This window comes from Dendrobates tinctorius, unplaced genomic scaffold (assembly GCF_039654945.1).
Source record: "Dendrobates tinctorius isolate UK_male_01 unplaced genomic scaffold, ASM3965494v1 ptg000022l, whole genome shotgun sequence".
NCBI lineage: Eukaryota > Metazoa > Chordata > Amphibia > Anura > Dendrobatidae > Dendrobates > Dendrobates tinctorius.
The window spans coordinates 50,707,182-50,720,046 of NW_027361690.1; the positions used below are offsets into that span (position 1 = coordinate 50,707,182).

Genomic DNA, 12,865 nt, shown 5'->3' on the forward strand with positions numbered 1-12,865 from the left:
ATCGGTGGCGGTCTGTGAGGGATCGTTTCAAGAAGGAGTTCAATAAAGAGATGCGGGCCCCGAGTGGATCTGGAGGACGCAGGAGCAAGTACAAGTACGCAGAAGCCCTGTCGTTCCTCCGGGAAACAATGGTCACTAGAAGGTAAATATTACACACCATGTGAAAAAAAATGTTAGATGTAAATTTTTTTTTTCAGCCAGGGCCATACCATGTCAGTATTTTAATTGTTTTTTTTTCTCTTTATTCCACAGCACGGTGAGCAGCACTCGGGAGCCTGCACGATTGGACCCTTCTGAGGCGATCCCTGAGGAGACCGGCACCGAGGGACACTTCGACCGCCCCGGTACATCTGCACCTTCCCAGCCTTCCCACACATTCGACCCATCTGTCCCATCCACCAGCACAGGAGCATCGTGGCCGCCTACATTACATGAAGCTGCTGGTGAGGAGATCACTTTCCCTTTACCCCACCCTTCTGCCCCTGCCACCTCTAGTACACCTGCGGGTACTGGGCGGCAGCGGCAGAGGGGTCAGGAAAAGAGTTATGCGCCAGAGTTCTTGCATCTGAATGCATCTTTCCAGAACTGTCTAAAAGTCTTGTCAGAGCAAATCTCCGCAGGCTATCAGCAGATCAACTCCAGCATTCTGGAGGTGAAGACACTTCTGCAAACCATGCATTCAGAAGCAAGATCTTCGCCAAACCACACCTTTTTCAGGTCTGTTGTGGAGCGCATGGAAACGCTCTCTCCTGCCCAGCAGATGCATGTAATGCATTCATGCCACGCTGCTCTCCAGCAAGTTACCTCCCAACCTCCTCCTCCCACCACAGTAGTTCCTCCACCTGCACCCCCTCCAGCCACTTTCCATCCTCCCCCTCCTATTACATCTACACCCCCTCCAGCCACTTTCCATCCTCCCCCTCCTATTACATCTACACCCCCTCCAGCCACTTTCCATCCTCCCCCTCCTATTACATACCATCCACCTCCCCAGCACCATCCACCTCCCCAGCACCAGCAACCTCCCCAGCACCAGCAACCTCCCCAGCACCAGCAACCTCCCCAGTACCAGCAACCTCCCCAGTACCAGCAACCTCCCCAGTACCAGCAACCTCCCCAGTACCTGCAAACTCCCCAGTACCAGCAACCTCCCCACTTCCAGCAACCTCCCCAGTACCAGACATCTCCCCACTTCCAGCAACCTGCCCCGTACCAGACATCTCCCCACTTCCAGCAACCTGCCCCGTACCAGACATCTCCCCACTTCCAGCAACCTGCCCCGTACCAAACTCCTTCCCCATACAACTTGCCATCAACATCATCTGCTCCTACAGTCCCTGCCCAACCCTCCACTCCACCACCCACCACCTCTTCTGCTTCCCACATGTCCACCCATTCTGTAGTTTTTTCCACACCTTCACCTCTAACTGTTCCTTCCCCACCACGATCCCAGTCCTCTCTCCACACTCCCAGTGTCGAAGTGTCCCGCAGCCCCTCCAGCAGTATTTCCACCACACACTACACAGATTTATAATGTGTGTATTTAAATAAAAATGACCAGTTTTATGGTTTCAAAGCTTTATTAAACAAGTTTATTAAAATTTTAAAAAAGTTTACTAAAAAAAACATTTTTCAATAAAAGTTAAATTATTTTACACTGGTTGTCTGTCATTTCTTTCTGCGGCGAAAAAGGTTAAATACAGGGTATTTAAAAGGTGAAACTGTATTCAAAACTAGGTATATAACTGTGGGTAAATTTTAGCATTTTGCCACAGTTGTGTTCCTGGTTGTGTTTGAAGCAAAGTATTTCACCTAAAAAGTGGTGTTTATTGTTGGTGATTTCCTAACAATGTACACAACTTTTGTTAAAAGGTGAAATACTTTGCATAAAACACAACCAGGTACACACCTGTGGCCTAAAGCTAAAAATAGTAAGACCATGACAAGATAGCCAACTTTGGTTGGCAAAGGTATATACTGTTGGTCCAGAAGGTACACAAGTTTGGTTAGGGCACAAATCTTTCACACTCTGTCATCCTGCCAGTGTACTCTGCCTTGAGGTGACATAAAGTATATTGCAAAATTGTCCCTCATTACTGAAACCGTCACAGAACTTCTAGTGGTAATGTCATGGTAATCTTGCAAGGTGGTTTCTTCAGAGGTGTCCTCAATGGAAATGGGTTCCTTGCAGCTAACAAAATTGTGGAGTACCACGCACGCTTTGATCACCTCGTCCACAGTTTCTGTCTTGAGGTTGATCGCAGTCAATAGGACCCGCCATTTGGCTGTCAGAATACCAAAGGTACATTCAACCATTCTTCTTGCTCTTGTGAGGCGGTAATTAAAAATGCGTTTTGGTCTTGTCAATCCTCTGCTAGAGTACGGTTTCAAAAGGTGTTCTGACAGCTGGAAGGCTTCATCCCCTACACAGACAAATGGCATAGGTGGACCAGATGTTTGCGGCAGCGGTCTAGGTGGTGGGAACTGGAAGGTGTTTCCATACAGTTTACGCCCCATGGCAGACAGTTTGAAAACTTGAGAGTCATTGGAGCGGCCATAGGCCCCAATATCAACCACAATAAATTTGTATTCCGCGTCAGCGATGGCCATGAGGACAATTGAAAAATATTTCTTGTAATTGAAATATTCCGATCCCGATCCAGCTGGCTTTACAATGCGGATATGTTTCCCGTCCACAGCGCCCAAGCAGTTTGGAAACTGACATATCTGTTGAAACTTGTCAGCAATTTCAATCCACCTCTCTGTTGTGGGCTCTGGTAAAAACTCTTCAGCTAAGGAGTCCCACAGTGCACGGCATGTGTACTTCACAATTCCAGATATGGTGGAAATCCCGAGTCTGTACTGGAAATGCAGTGACGAAAGGGATTCTCCAGTTGCAAGAAATCTGTGGGGAATTAAAAAACAATAAATTAGTTTTAAATCACAGCATTACATACCAAAACTGACCTATAACACTTGGAGATACAAACTACCACCAACAAGATTGCAGTGAAAGTGTGCTCTGATGCGAGCATATCCAATAAATGTGGCTTACCTTAAAGTCACCATCAGACGCTCTGCGGGTGAAACAGAGAAGCGGCAATAGGTGTCCGCTTTTCTTATGAGGTGTGCAATGCGCTCCACCAAGTAATCAAAATTCTCCATTTTCATCCTAACATATCCAAAAAATTTATCCGGGTTTCGTCGAAGGTCCATGCAGAGTGTAGAATAGACCCCACGCGTCATTCTCTTGGCTGTGATGGGGTGGATCCACAAACGTCGTCTACGATGCCTGATGCGCTGCTGTCTCGCTCTCTCCTTCTCCAGAACAATCACCCTCAAACGATTCGCCTCCGCTATAAAATCCGCCAAATTCTTCAAAATATTTCCAATGACAACATCCATCTTCGCCAGTAACTTGCTCTTCTCTCCAACCTGCACTTTCTCCTCTACAACCTGTCAAAGAAGGGCTGTAGGAACATGCTATATATAGTTTTCCAGTAGCCAATCCCGTTCGGAAGGCCACAAGGGTCAATTTTAAAAACCGGATCCGGCGTAATCCGTCGAAAAACGGATCGAAAAACGGATGAACCGGATGAGACGGATCCGGTTTTGTCTGTCAAGAAAAAGACGGATCCGGCAGAAAACCGGATCCGTCACATCCGGTTTTACGAAACATTTGCCGGATTCCGAAAACCTGATGTGTGAAAGTAGCCTTATTGTGATCTGTTCACAAGTATATACTTCTGACAATGAGAGCCTTTTTCATGTGTCCCCACTTACTCGAGTGAGTCTTGTTTGGCTCTATTATGAGCCTCTGTGCTTTGTCTATGTCATTTTATGACTTTTAAATGTTTTTATAAGGTTTTTGTCTTTCTCTTACCAATAAAATTTATATTTTTGCAGTGATCCCTGCATTTTTGGTCAGTAGCTTTCTCTATTAATTTCACAAATATAAGGGGGACCCCAGATCGGGTTTTTTACATTCTTCTCTCCCGCTCGCCGTTGCCGGCAGAGCAGGAGAGAAGAATGACAGCCGCAGTCAGCACCAGCCGCCGTAGAACAGCACTTACAGTACCGCTTCTTCCCCGGCGGCTGTCCATTAGCACGGAGGACAGTGTGAACTGTTCTCTGTGTGCACGCGTTCAGCACTTTTGCTGACCGTTCGCTCCCATGAACACTGACATGTCTCCGTGTTTTGACACGGACCGTGTGTCCATGAAAACACGCTGACATGTGCAGAGACACATTCATTTCAATGTGTCTACATGTGTCAGTGTCTCCGGTACGTGAGGAAACTGTCACTACACGTACCGGAGCCACTGACGTGTGAAATCGGCCTTAGGCTAGTTTCACACTAGCGTTTAAACGACGCGCGCACGGGGCCGCTAAGCCATGCCCCCTGCCGGCTCCCTGCCCGCCCCTTCCTGTCAGCGCCTCCTCCGAGCGCACAGGGCTGCATGCGTTATGCGCACCCTATCTTTAGCATAGGGTGCGCAGGCCGTGCGCAACTATGAATGTAGCGTGCGCTGCGCATTTTTGAATGTGCGCCGTGCGCGGCAAAATGCAACATGCTGCGTTCGGCGCGCACGGCGCACCTCCAAAAATGCGCAGCGCACGCTACATTCATAGTTGCGCACGGCCTGCGCACCCTATGCTAAAGATAGGGTGCGCATAACGCATTCAGCCCTGTGCGCTCGGAGGAGGCGCTGACTGCAAGGGGCGGGCAGGGAGCCGGCAGGGGGCATGGCTTAGCGGCGCCGTGCGCGCGTCGTTTAAACGCTAGTGTGAAACTAGCCTTAGCAAGAAACTGCAAAGTTAGCATTACTTGTTCAGAGTGTAACAGCCAAGAGCACAATACAGCTCTACACCCAGGGCCAGCGCAACAGACTCCCTCTCCCATAGACTGACCTTCAGAGCACGGCGGGGAGGAGAAAGACAGCACACCTCCTGAAGTATCACCCCAGTGCACTCAAGTTTGCGGAGAAGGTCTTAAGGGGGCTTTACACATAGCAATATCGCTAGCAATATCGCTAAAGCGTCACCGATTTTGTGACGCAGCAGCGATTTAGCTAGTGATATCACTACATGTGATACTTACCTCCGACCGGCTCCCCCGCTGGCTATCGCTGATCGCGCAAGATCGTCCAGGTCCATTTCTCGTCGGCTGCTTCCTGCTGGTGCCGACGAGCGACACGTGGACGCAGGCGGGAGGACGTCATCATCGCTGCGTCTGAAAGGTAAGTAACGACCGCTGCTGCGTCGCTACATCGCTGGTGAGATCTGCCTGTTTGGCAGCTCATTAGCGACCATTTAGCGATGCACCAGCGATCCTGACTGGGTCATATCGTGGTCGGGATCGCTGGTGCATCGCTAAATGTAAGGGGGGCTTTAGTAACAAATCCTGCTCAAAGATTTGTCGTGTTACATGTTGTGCACTTACACTGTGAATGTCCTGTACCATGCATAATACTATGTACTTTAGATACGTTGTATGCCTTGTACTGAGTACTTTCATTTTTCTTATAGTTTTACACTGATCCTATCAGTAAAAGTTGTAAAGGACCCCATGCATCTACCTCAATGAATCGATAGGAAAGAGTTTAGCTGTCTGTCAACTCGCTTTTCTTAAGCGCAAAGTTGAGGGAGCCAGAACAACACCCACACATGGGTATACACTTCCTGATTTTGGCTATTTGGTGTTATCCTCCACCTTCTCCTCATCCTCATCATCCACAACTAGATCACCATGGTGACCGTGGTCCATCATGCAACAGCTAACTTATTGTGTAAAAGGGTTGTTTGGATGCCCTTTAAAAAAATGTTAACACAGTATGTTGATGTGTACCCCCCAGGGGAAAATGTTTTTCAACCCATACACTTAGTGTATGAGCATTACAGGTACAGGTATAGGAGACCTGCTCTTTTAAACTGAGAAAACATTTTTCGGAGGCCATTCTCCACGTCTCATCAGACACCACCACTAGAACACGAGGGTGATTGTGTTCCGTGATATAACCGCCACTATATTTTTTGCAAGGGTGTTTATGATGCGCGTAAAAAAATATTTACACAGTAGGTTGATGTATACCCCCCAGGGTGAAATGTTTGTCAGCCCATACACTTAGTGTATGGGCATTACAAGTATAAGAGACCCACTTCTTTAACCTGGGAAAACATGTTTTGGATGCCATCCTCCACGTCTCTTCAGACACCACCACTAGATCACCAGGGTGAACGTGTTCCGTGATGCAACAGCCAAGTAATTTTTTTCAAGGGTGTTTATGATGCCCGTTCCAAAATTGTATACACAGCATGTTCACATGTACCCAGTAGTGGGATTCAAATTTTTAACAACAGGTTCTGTGTTTGTGTGTAGGAAAGCCACACCCATTTTAAGCCACACCCATTATTAAGCCACACCCATTATTACGCCACACCCATTTACATGCACCTTTTCATCAAACATATACAAATAGGGGCGCAGTCAAGGAGCTGTTCTCTATAGGCAGCACAGGTCCCCAATAGGCAGCACAGGTCCCCAAAAGGCAGCACAGGTCCCCAATAGACAGCATTGTTCCCCAATAGGCAGCACAGGTCCCCAATAGACAGCATTGTTCCCCAATATGCAGCACAGGTCCCCAATAGGCAGCATTGTTCCCCAATAGGCAGCACAGGTCCCCAATAGGCAGCATTGTTCCCCAATAGGCAGGCACAGGTCCCCAATAGGCAGCATAGGTCCCCAATAGACAGCATTGTTCCCCAATAGGCAGTGCAGGTCCCCAATAGACAGCATTGTTCCCCAATAGGCAGCATTGTTCCCCAATTGGCAGCACAGGTCCCCAATAGACAGCATTGTTCCCCAATAGACAGCACAGGTCCCCAATAGGCAGCATTGTTCCCCAATAGGCAGTGCAGGTCCCCAATAGACACCATTGTTCCCCAATAGACAGCATTGTTCCCCAATAGGCAGCATAGGTCCCCAATAGACAGCATTGTTCCCCAATAGGCAGTGCAGGTCCCCAATAGGCAGCATAGGTCCCCAATAGACAGCATTGTTCCCCAATAGGCAGCACAGGTCCCCAATAGGCAGCATTGTTCTCTATAGGCAGCACAGGTCCCTAATAGGCAGGCACAGGTCCCTAATAGGCAGGCACAGGTCCCTAATAGGCAGTCACAGGTCCCCAATAGGCAGGCACAGGTCCCCAATAGGCAGGCACAGGTCCCTAATAGGCAGGCACAGGTCCCTAATAGGCAGGCACAGGTCCCTAATAGGCAGTACAGGTCCTTAATAGGCAGGCACAGGTCCCCAATAGGCAGGCACAGGTCCCCAATAGGCAGGCACAGGTCCCCAATAGGCAGGCACAGGTCCCTAATAGGCAGTACAGGTCCTCAATAGGCAGCACAGGTCCCCAATAGGCAGTCACAGGTCCCTAATAAGCAGAACAGGTCCCAAATAGGCAGGCACAGGTCCCTAATAGGCAGTACAGGTCCCCAATAGGCAGAACAGGTCCCCAATAGGCAGGCACAGGTCCCCAATAGGCAGGCACAGGTCCCTAATAGGCAGGCACAGGTCCCTAATAGGCAGAACAGGTCCCAAATAGGCAGGCACAGGTCCCTAATAGGCAGGCACAGGTCCCTGATAGGCAGGCACAGGTCCCTAATAGGCAGTACAGGTCCTCAATAGGCAGTCACAGGTCCCTAGTAGGCAGCACAGCACAGGCCCCCAATAAGCAGCAGCACTGCACATATACAGTAACTGACCTGGTGTTGGCCTGTGTACCATACAAAGGCTGAAGTTGTGAGGTGAGGCAGGCGGGCGGTGGGCCACCACACACAGACTAGTGTCCTGTCCAGGCTCAGCTCACTGGGCAGCCGCAGGAATCAGTGCGCCGACAGCGGGGGCCGCTGGGGTGTGCTGACTGCTGTGCTCTGTCCAGTACTAGTCAGCAGACAGAGCAGCAGCATGCGTCGTCACGTATCAATGAGCGCGGTATCCGGCGGGAAGCAGAGCAAGAGTCCTCCTCTGCTCCTTGCCTCCAGGCAGCGCCAGGACATCAGAGGACCGGATCGCGGCTCTAGATCTCCCCAGTTCGGGGAACCGGCTGCTTTTTTAACAAACGGTTCCACCGAACCGGGGAGAACCCGCTGAATCCCACCCCTGCGTGTACCCCTCCAGGAGGACATGTTTGTCAGCCCATACACTTAGTGTATGGACATTACAAGTATAGGAGACATGCTCCTTTAAACTGGGAAAACATTTTTTGGAGGTCATCCTCCACGTCTCTTCAGACACCACCAATAGAACACAAGAGAGATCGTGTTCCGTGATGCAACAGCCACTATACTTTTTTGCAAGGGTGTTTATGATGGCTGTTAAAAAATATTTACACAGTAGGTTGATGTGTACCTCCCAGGGGGAAATGTTTGTCAGCCCATACATTAAGTGTTAAAGACCCGCTCCTTTAAACTGGGAAAATATTTTTCAGAGGCCGTCCTCCACGTCTCTTCCAACACCACCACTAGATCACCAGGATGAACGTGTTCCGTGATGCAACTGTAAGGGTACAGCAAGAACATGGGATGCAGTGTCAAGCAGGAGGCAGAGCAAGAGTTAACAGGTACTTTATGCAGGAAAAGGAAATTAACACTAAGCGCTTCGCGCAGGGAGTACGTTAGTTTGACCGGTTTAAGAAGTACACAAATTGTAAACAATAAACGGTGCTGAATTCTGAACCGGATTAAATGAGTTGACTTATCAGTCCGGGGTCCTGGAAGGAGGAGGTTGGAAGATCCCATGATGCCGATGAAGGTGACACGAGACGTAGTTGAAGCGGTCCCAGATAAAGTTGTAACACAGTCTCTGAACTGAAGTGGCGTTTCCTAGCTTTCCCTGGTGGGATCTCTCGGTCCTGGTATACGGCGTGGAACAGGAAGAGATCTGTGACAGAGAGCAGAGTCCTGGATCAACAGCCGCACCTGCACCTTCTGAAGCCACGTGGCGAGAGGATTCAGCACTACGTCGCATACCCGGTATAGTCGGAGGCACCAGTCTGGCTGGACCCTGATGATTACAAGTCGGAAGGGTGCTAGCGTCTGGAGCTGTACAGTCAGTACCCGCTGAGGGTAGGCTGCGGAGCGGGCTAAATCTTTGATCTGGGTCAGGGGAGACGGAGTCAACCTTCTTCCTCTGGGTAAGCTGTCTTCCGCCAAGAGCCCCGACCTTGCGCGCTTGCCTCTATTTATCTGTGACCCGCCCCCTTTAGTCAGGTGCTCAGGTTTGCTCTGGACAGAAAGTCCTTTCCCCGGCCACACTGGTGACAGGCCCGACAATTCCGGCCTGGAGACACAAGGAGCAGCCATAGCTTGATCCATCTTCCTACACAACAGGCAGGTAATTTTTTTCAAGGGTGCTCATGAAGCCCATTCCAGAAATGTTTACACAGTATGTTGAGGTGTACTCCCCCAGGGGGAAATGTTTGTCATGCCATACACTTAGTGTATGGGCATTACAAGTATAGGAGACCCGCTCCTTTAAAAAGGGAAAACATTTTTCGGAGGCCATTCTCCACGTCTCTTCTGACATTACCACTAGAACACAAGGGTGAACGTGTTCTGTGATGCAACAGCCACTATACTTTTTTGCTAGGATGTTTAAGATGGCTGTAAAAAACATTTACACAGTAGGTTGATGTGTACCTCCCAGGGTGAAATGTTTATCAGCCTATATACTAAAGGTACTGTCACACTTAGCGATGCACCAGCGATCCCGACCAGTGATATGACACGGTCAGGATCGCTGGTGCATCACTAAGTGGTCGCTAGTGAGCTGCCACACAGGCAGATCTCACCAGCAACATCGCAGGGGTCGGGGGTCGCTACTTACCTGTCACACGAGGCGATCCTGATGTCCTCCCGCCCGCGTCCACGCGTCGCTCGTCTCCACAGCAGGGAGCCCAGCAGGAAGCTGACGACGAGAAATGGTCCAGGACATTCTCGCGCGATCAGCGATAACCAGCGGGGGAGCGGTCGGAGGTAAGTATCAGACATAGCGATATAGCTAGCAATATCGCTATAATGTCACAAAAACCAGTGACGTTATAGCGATATTGCTAGTGATATCGCTTAGTGTGACAGGCCCTTTAGTGTATGGGCATTGCAAGTGTAGGAGACCCACTTCCTTAAACTGGGAAAGTATTTTGCGCAGTCCATCCTCCACATCTCTTCAGACACCACCACTAGATCACCAGGGTGAATTTGTTCTGTGATGCAACAGCCACGTTATTGTCAGCAAAGGGGTGTTTGTAGTCTCAGCAGAGTTCACCTATCGTTTCTTGCGTCTCCCCCCAATGAAGAGTCCAAATAAATATCAATTTTAAAAAGATTATAGGGTTGTACAGGAAGAGCAAATAAATAGGCGTGGTATGGCACTGCACCCTGCCAACAATAGAGTAACTTTATTTTAATTACCAGCATTAAATAAAAAATTTTAAATGCAGATGAAGTTGGAAGAAAACCACAATGTGTGTCTTCCCAGCACTCCGCTGTACACATCTCAGTATTTATATCCTTATTAGCGTGATCTATTTCCCGTCAGCATTTTTGTGTCTTCAGATCACAAATATAACAACATACTTCAACATACTTCAGCCGCAGGGCAATAAGTATTGCCTCCGATTGAACAGTTCTGGATGACATTTTTAGAGTGTGAAACATTATTTAGGCATAAAACATTTATTTGTCTAGAACACAATTGTTGGACACTTAGTAACCCCCCATTTACTGGAATATGAAGGTCTTGAGATACATTTGTAGGAAACAGATTATTGAAGAAATTAAAAAAAGTTATTCAACATTTATTTAGCCTTCCTTTACAGAACAGTAATCGTGCTTTTTCACAATACTAGAGCAAGGGGAAAACCGAAATCTTTGAGGCAATAACGCAATTGCCCAACAATGAAGGTGAACTCTACTACAATCCTGGGAACAGGATAAATTGTCCAATGTCTGATGCCAGACTCCATCAAACATCAACTACCTGCTGGTGGTCATCAGCGCTAAAAAAGCAAGAAGAAAAATGAAGGTTTTCTAAGGAGTCTCTGGGCCCATATGTGAATTGCGAATCTCTCTTATCACAGTCTCCAAGTTGTGTCAGTGTCATAAAAACATAATCTTAAGTGCAGGTATTTCGATGACTACTGATGACCCTGAGGATTTAAACAGTGCTTTTAAGATAGTATCAAGGTCAACTTCAGGTGGAGGATTTTAAGCAACACTGGAGGAGGAGGAGGTTATGTTTCTTGTAGATTCACCTTCCTTCTTTGATGGGATGTCACTTAATCTTAGAATTATGGGCTGGTCTTATGTTATCACACTACCATTCAAAGGAAGACTGAAGTTCATTGGTTGTCCATCTAGGTATCTGCTGTTGTATTTTTTGTAGGCACCAACTGCATCTAACTTTCTTACAAACACAACCTCGGCAACTCCATAACTCAGCAAGCAGGTGCGCGTCAAGGCACCGCAGACACAGAAAAGCTCCACGGTATCTTCCTCTGTGACTCTTGGATGCTAATTATTAACGGTCATTTTTTGGCCTTCTAATGGGCTAAAGACAGACTCTTTTGGAGTGGGCCCTACTGATGAACTGGCCTCCTTTGTGACAAGTGTCCCTGACACATTGATTAGATCCTTTGTGTGCAATAAAGGTGTCAAAGTCTCATCCTGACTAGACTTGGGATCTGTGTATGGCTTATTCTGTACCACTTTAGTAAGATGTAAAATTTGACCAAGAGAAAATGAATTTCCAGACATTCATGGCCTTTTTTGAACATTGTTGGCAGCTGTGATCTTCATCTTCTTGGTGGGTATGTGGGAAAGTTCCAAGTCTTGAGCAATACCATCATCGTTCATATCTTGTAAAGAGTAAATCTGTTGGTTTCCAGGGTCGTGGTTAAGTAAGTTTATTGGCATTTTAACAGTGTTCGGTGCATCAGAACAAATAGCTTTCAACTGTGAAATTTGGATATTCTTGGTAATATAATATGTATGGGTGAAGACGAAGAACCTTGTGCCACGGGTGTGTTGATAGTTACGGCCGCTGCACTCCTCTTTAAACCTAGTTTTTCACGAGCATCCATCAGCTTGTTTGGTTTTCCTCCAACACTTATCTGCTGCTTTCTAGAATTAAGCATCTCATGAGCATCTTGCGTTTTACCCTTTATATGGACACGTGCGTCTTTGGCAACCTATTTCTCATGGACAGCTTTTAGGCCGAGCTTCAGACGCACATCTGTTACACCTCTCTTCTAACCGGCATCAAATGCATTATGGTAATTGTTGGTGGGTAAACAACTAATCATTGTAGGCTGGATCCTGAATCTCATACCTCCCATAGCCCCCCTGTTATTAATCCTGTACGTTCCCATTCCTGCCGTCACCATGCCCCTTTTCCTGATCACTTCATCCAATGACTCATCCACCATACCAATCATTACCCTGGAAAGGATGTTCCTTAACATATTTCCCAGGAAAATCCATTTTGGTTTTGTTTTTGTATGTTTTAGTGTGCACTTGTAAAAGTGGTGTAATACTCTGACAACATTGTTCACAGCTGTGAACTGGGAGTAAGAAATGCTTCCAGGTGTTTTCCCTATGATGTTCCCATGGCATTTGAACACTGTTCCCATCGATTTCAGTCGTTTTTAGACCCTAAAAGGAACCCTGGGGGGATCGCAGCAAAAATTCTCGGTTTTCCCAAAGACTTACATTGGGCTCGTTGCTTATCACCTTTGCTCGGCTTTCCACTTTCCAGCCCCTTTGCTGCTGTGCCCATTTGGTATGGTTGTGACACTACACGGCCCTG

General features: G+C 47.8%; 1 pseudogene; it reads right to left on the bottom strand.

Moving 5' to 3' along the window:
• Positions 1-11,157: 11,157 nt before the first annotated feature.
• LOC141084413 (polymerase delta-interacting protein 3 pseudogene) lies at positions 11,158-12,485 on the bottom strand (annotated as a pseudogene).
• Positions 12,486-12,865: the final 380 nt, after the last annotated feature.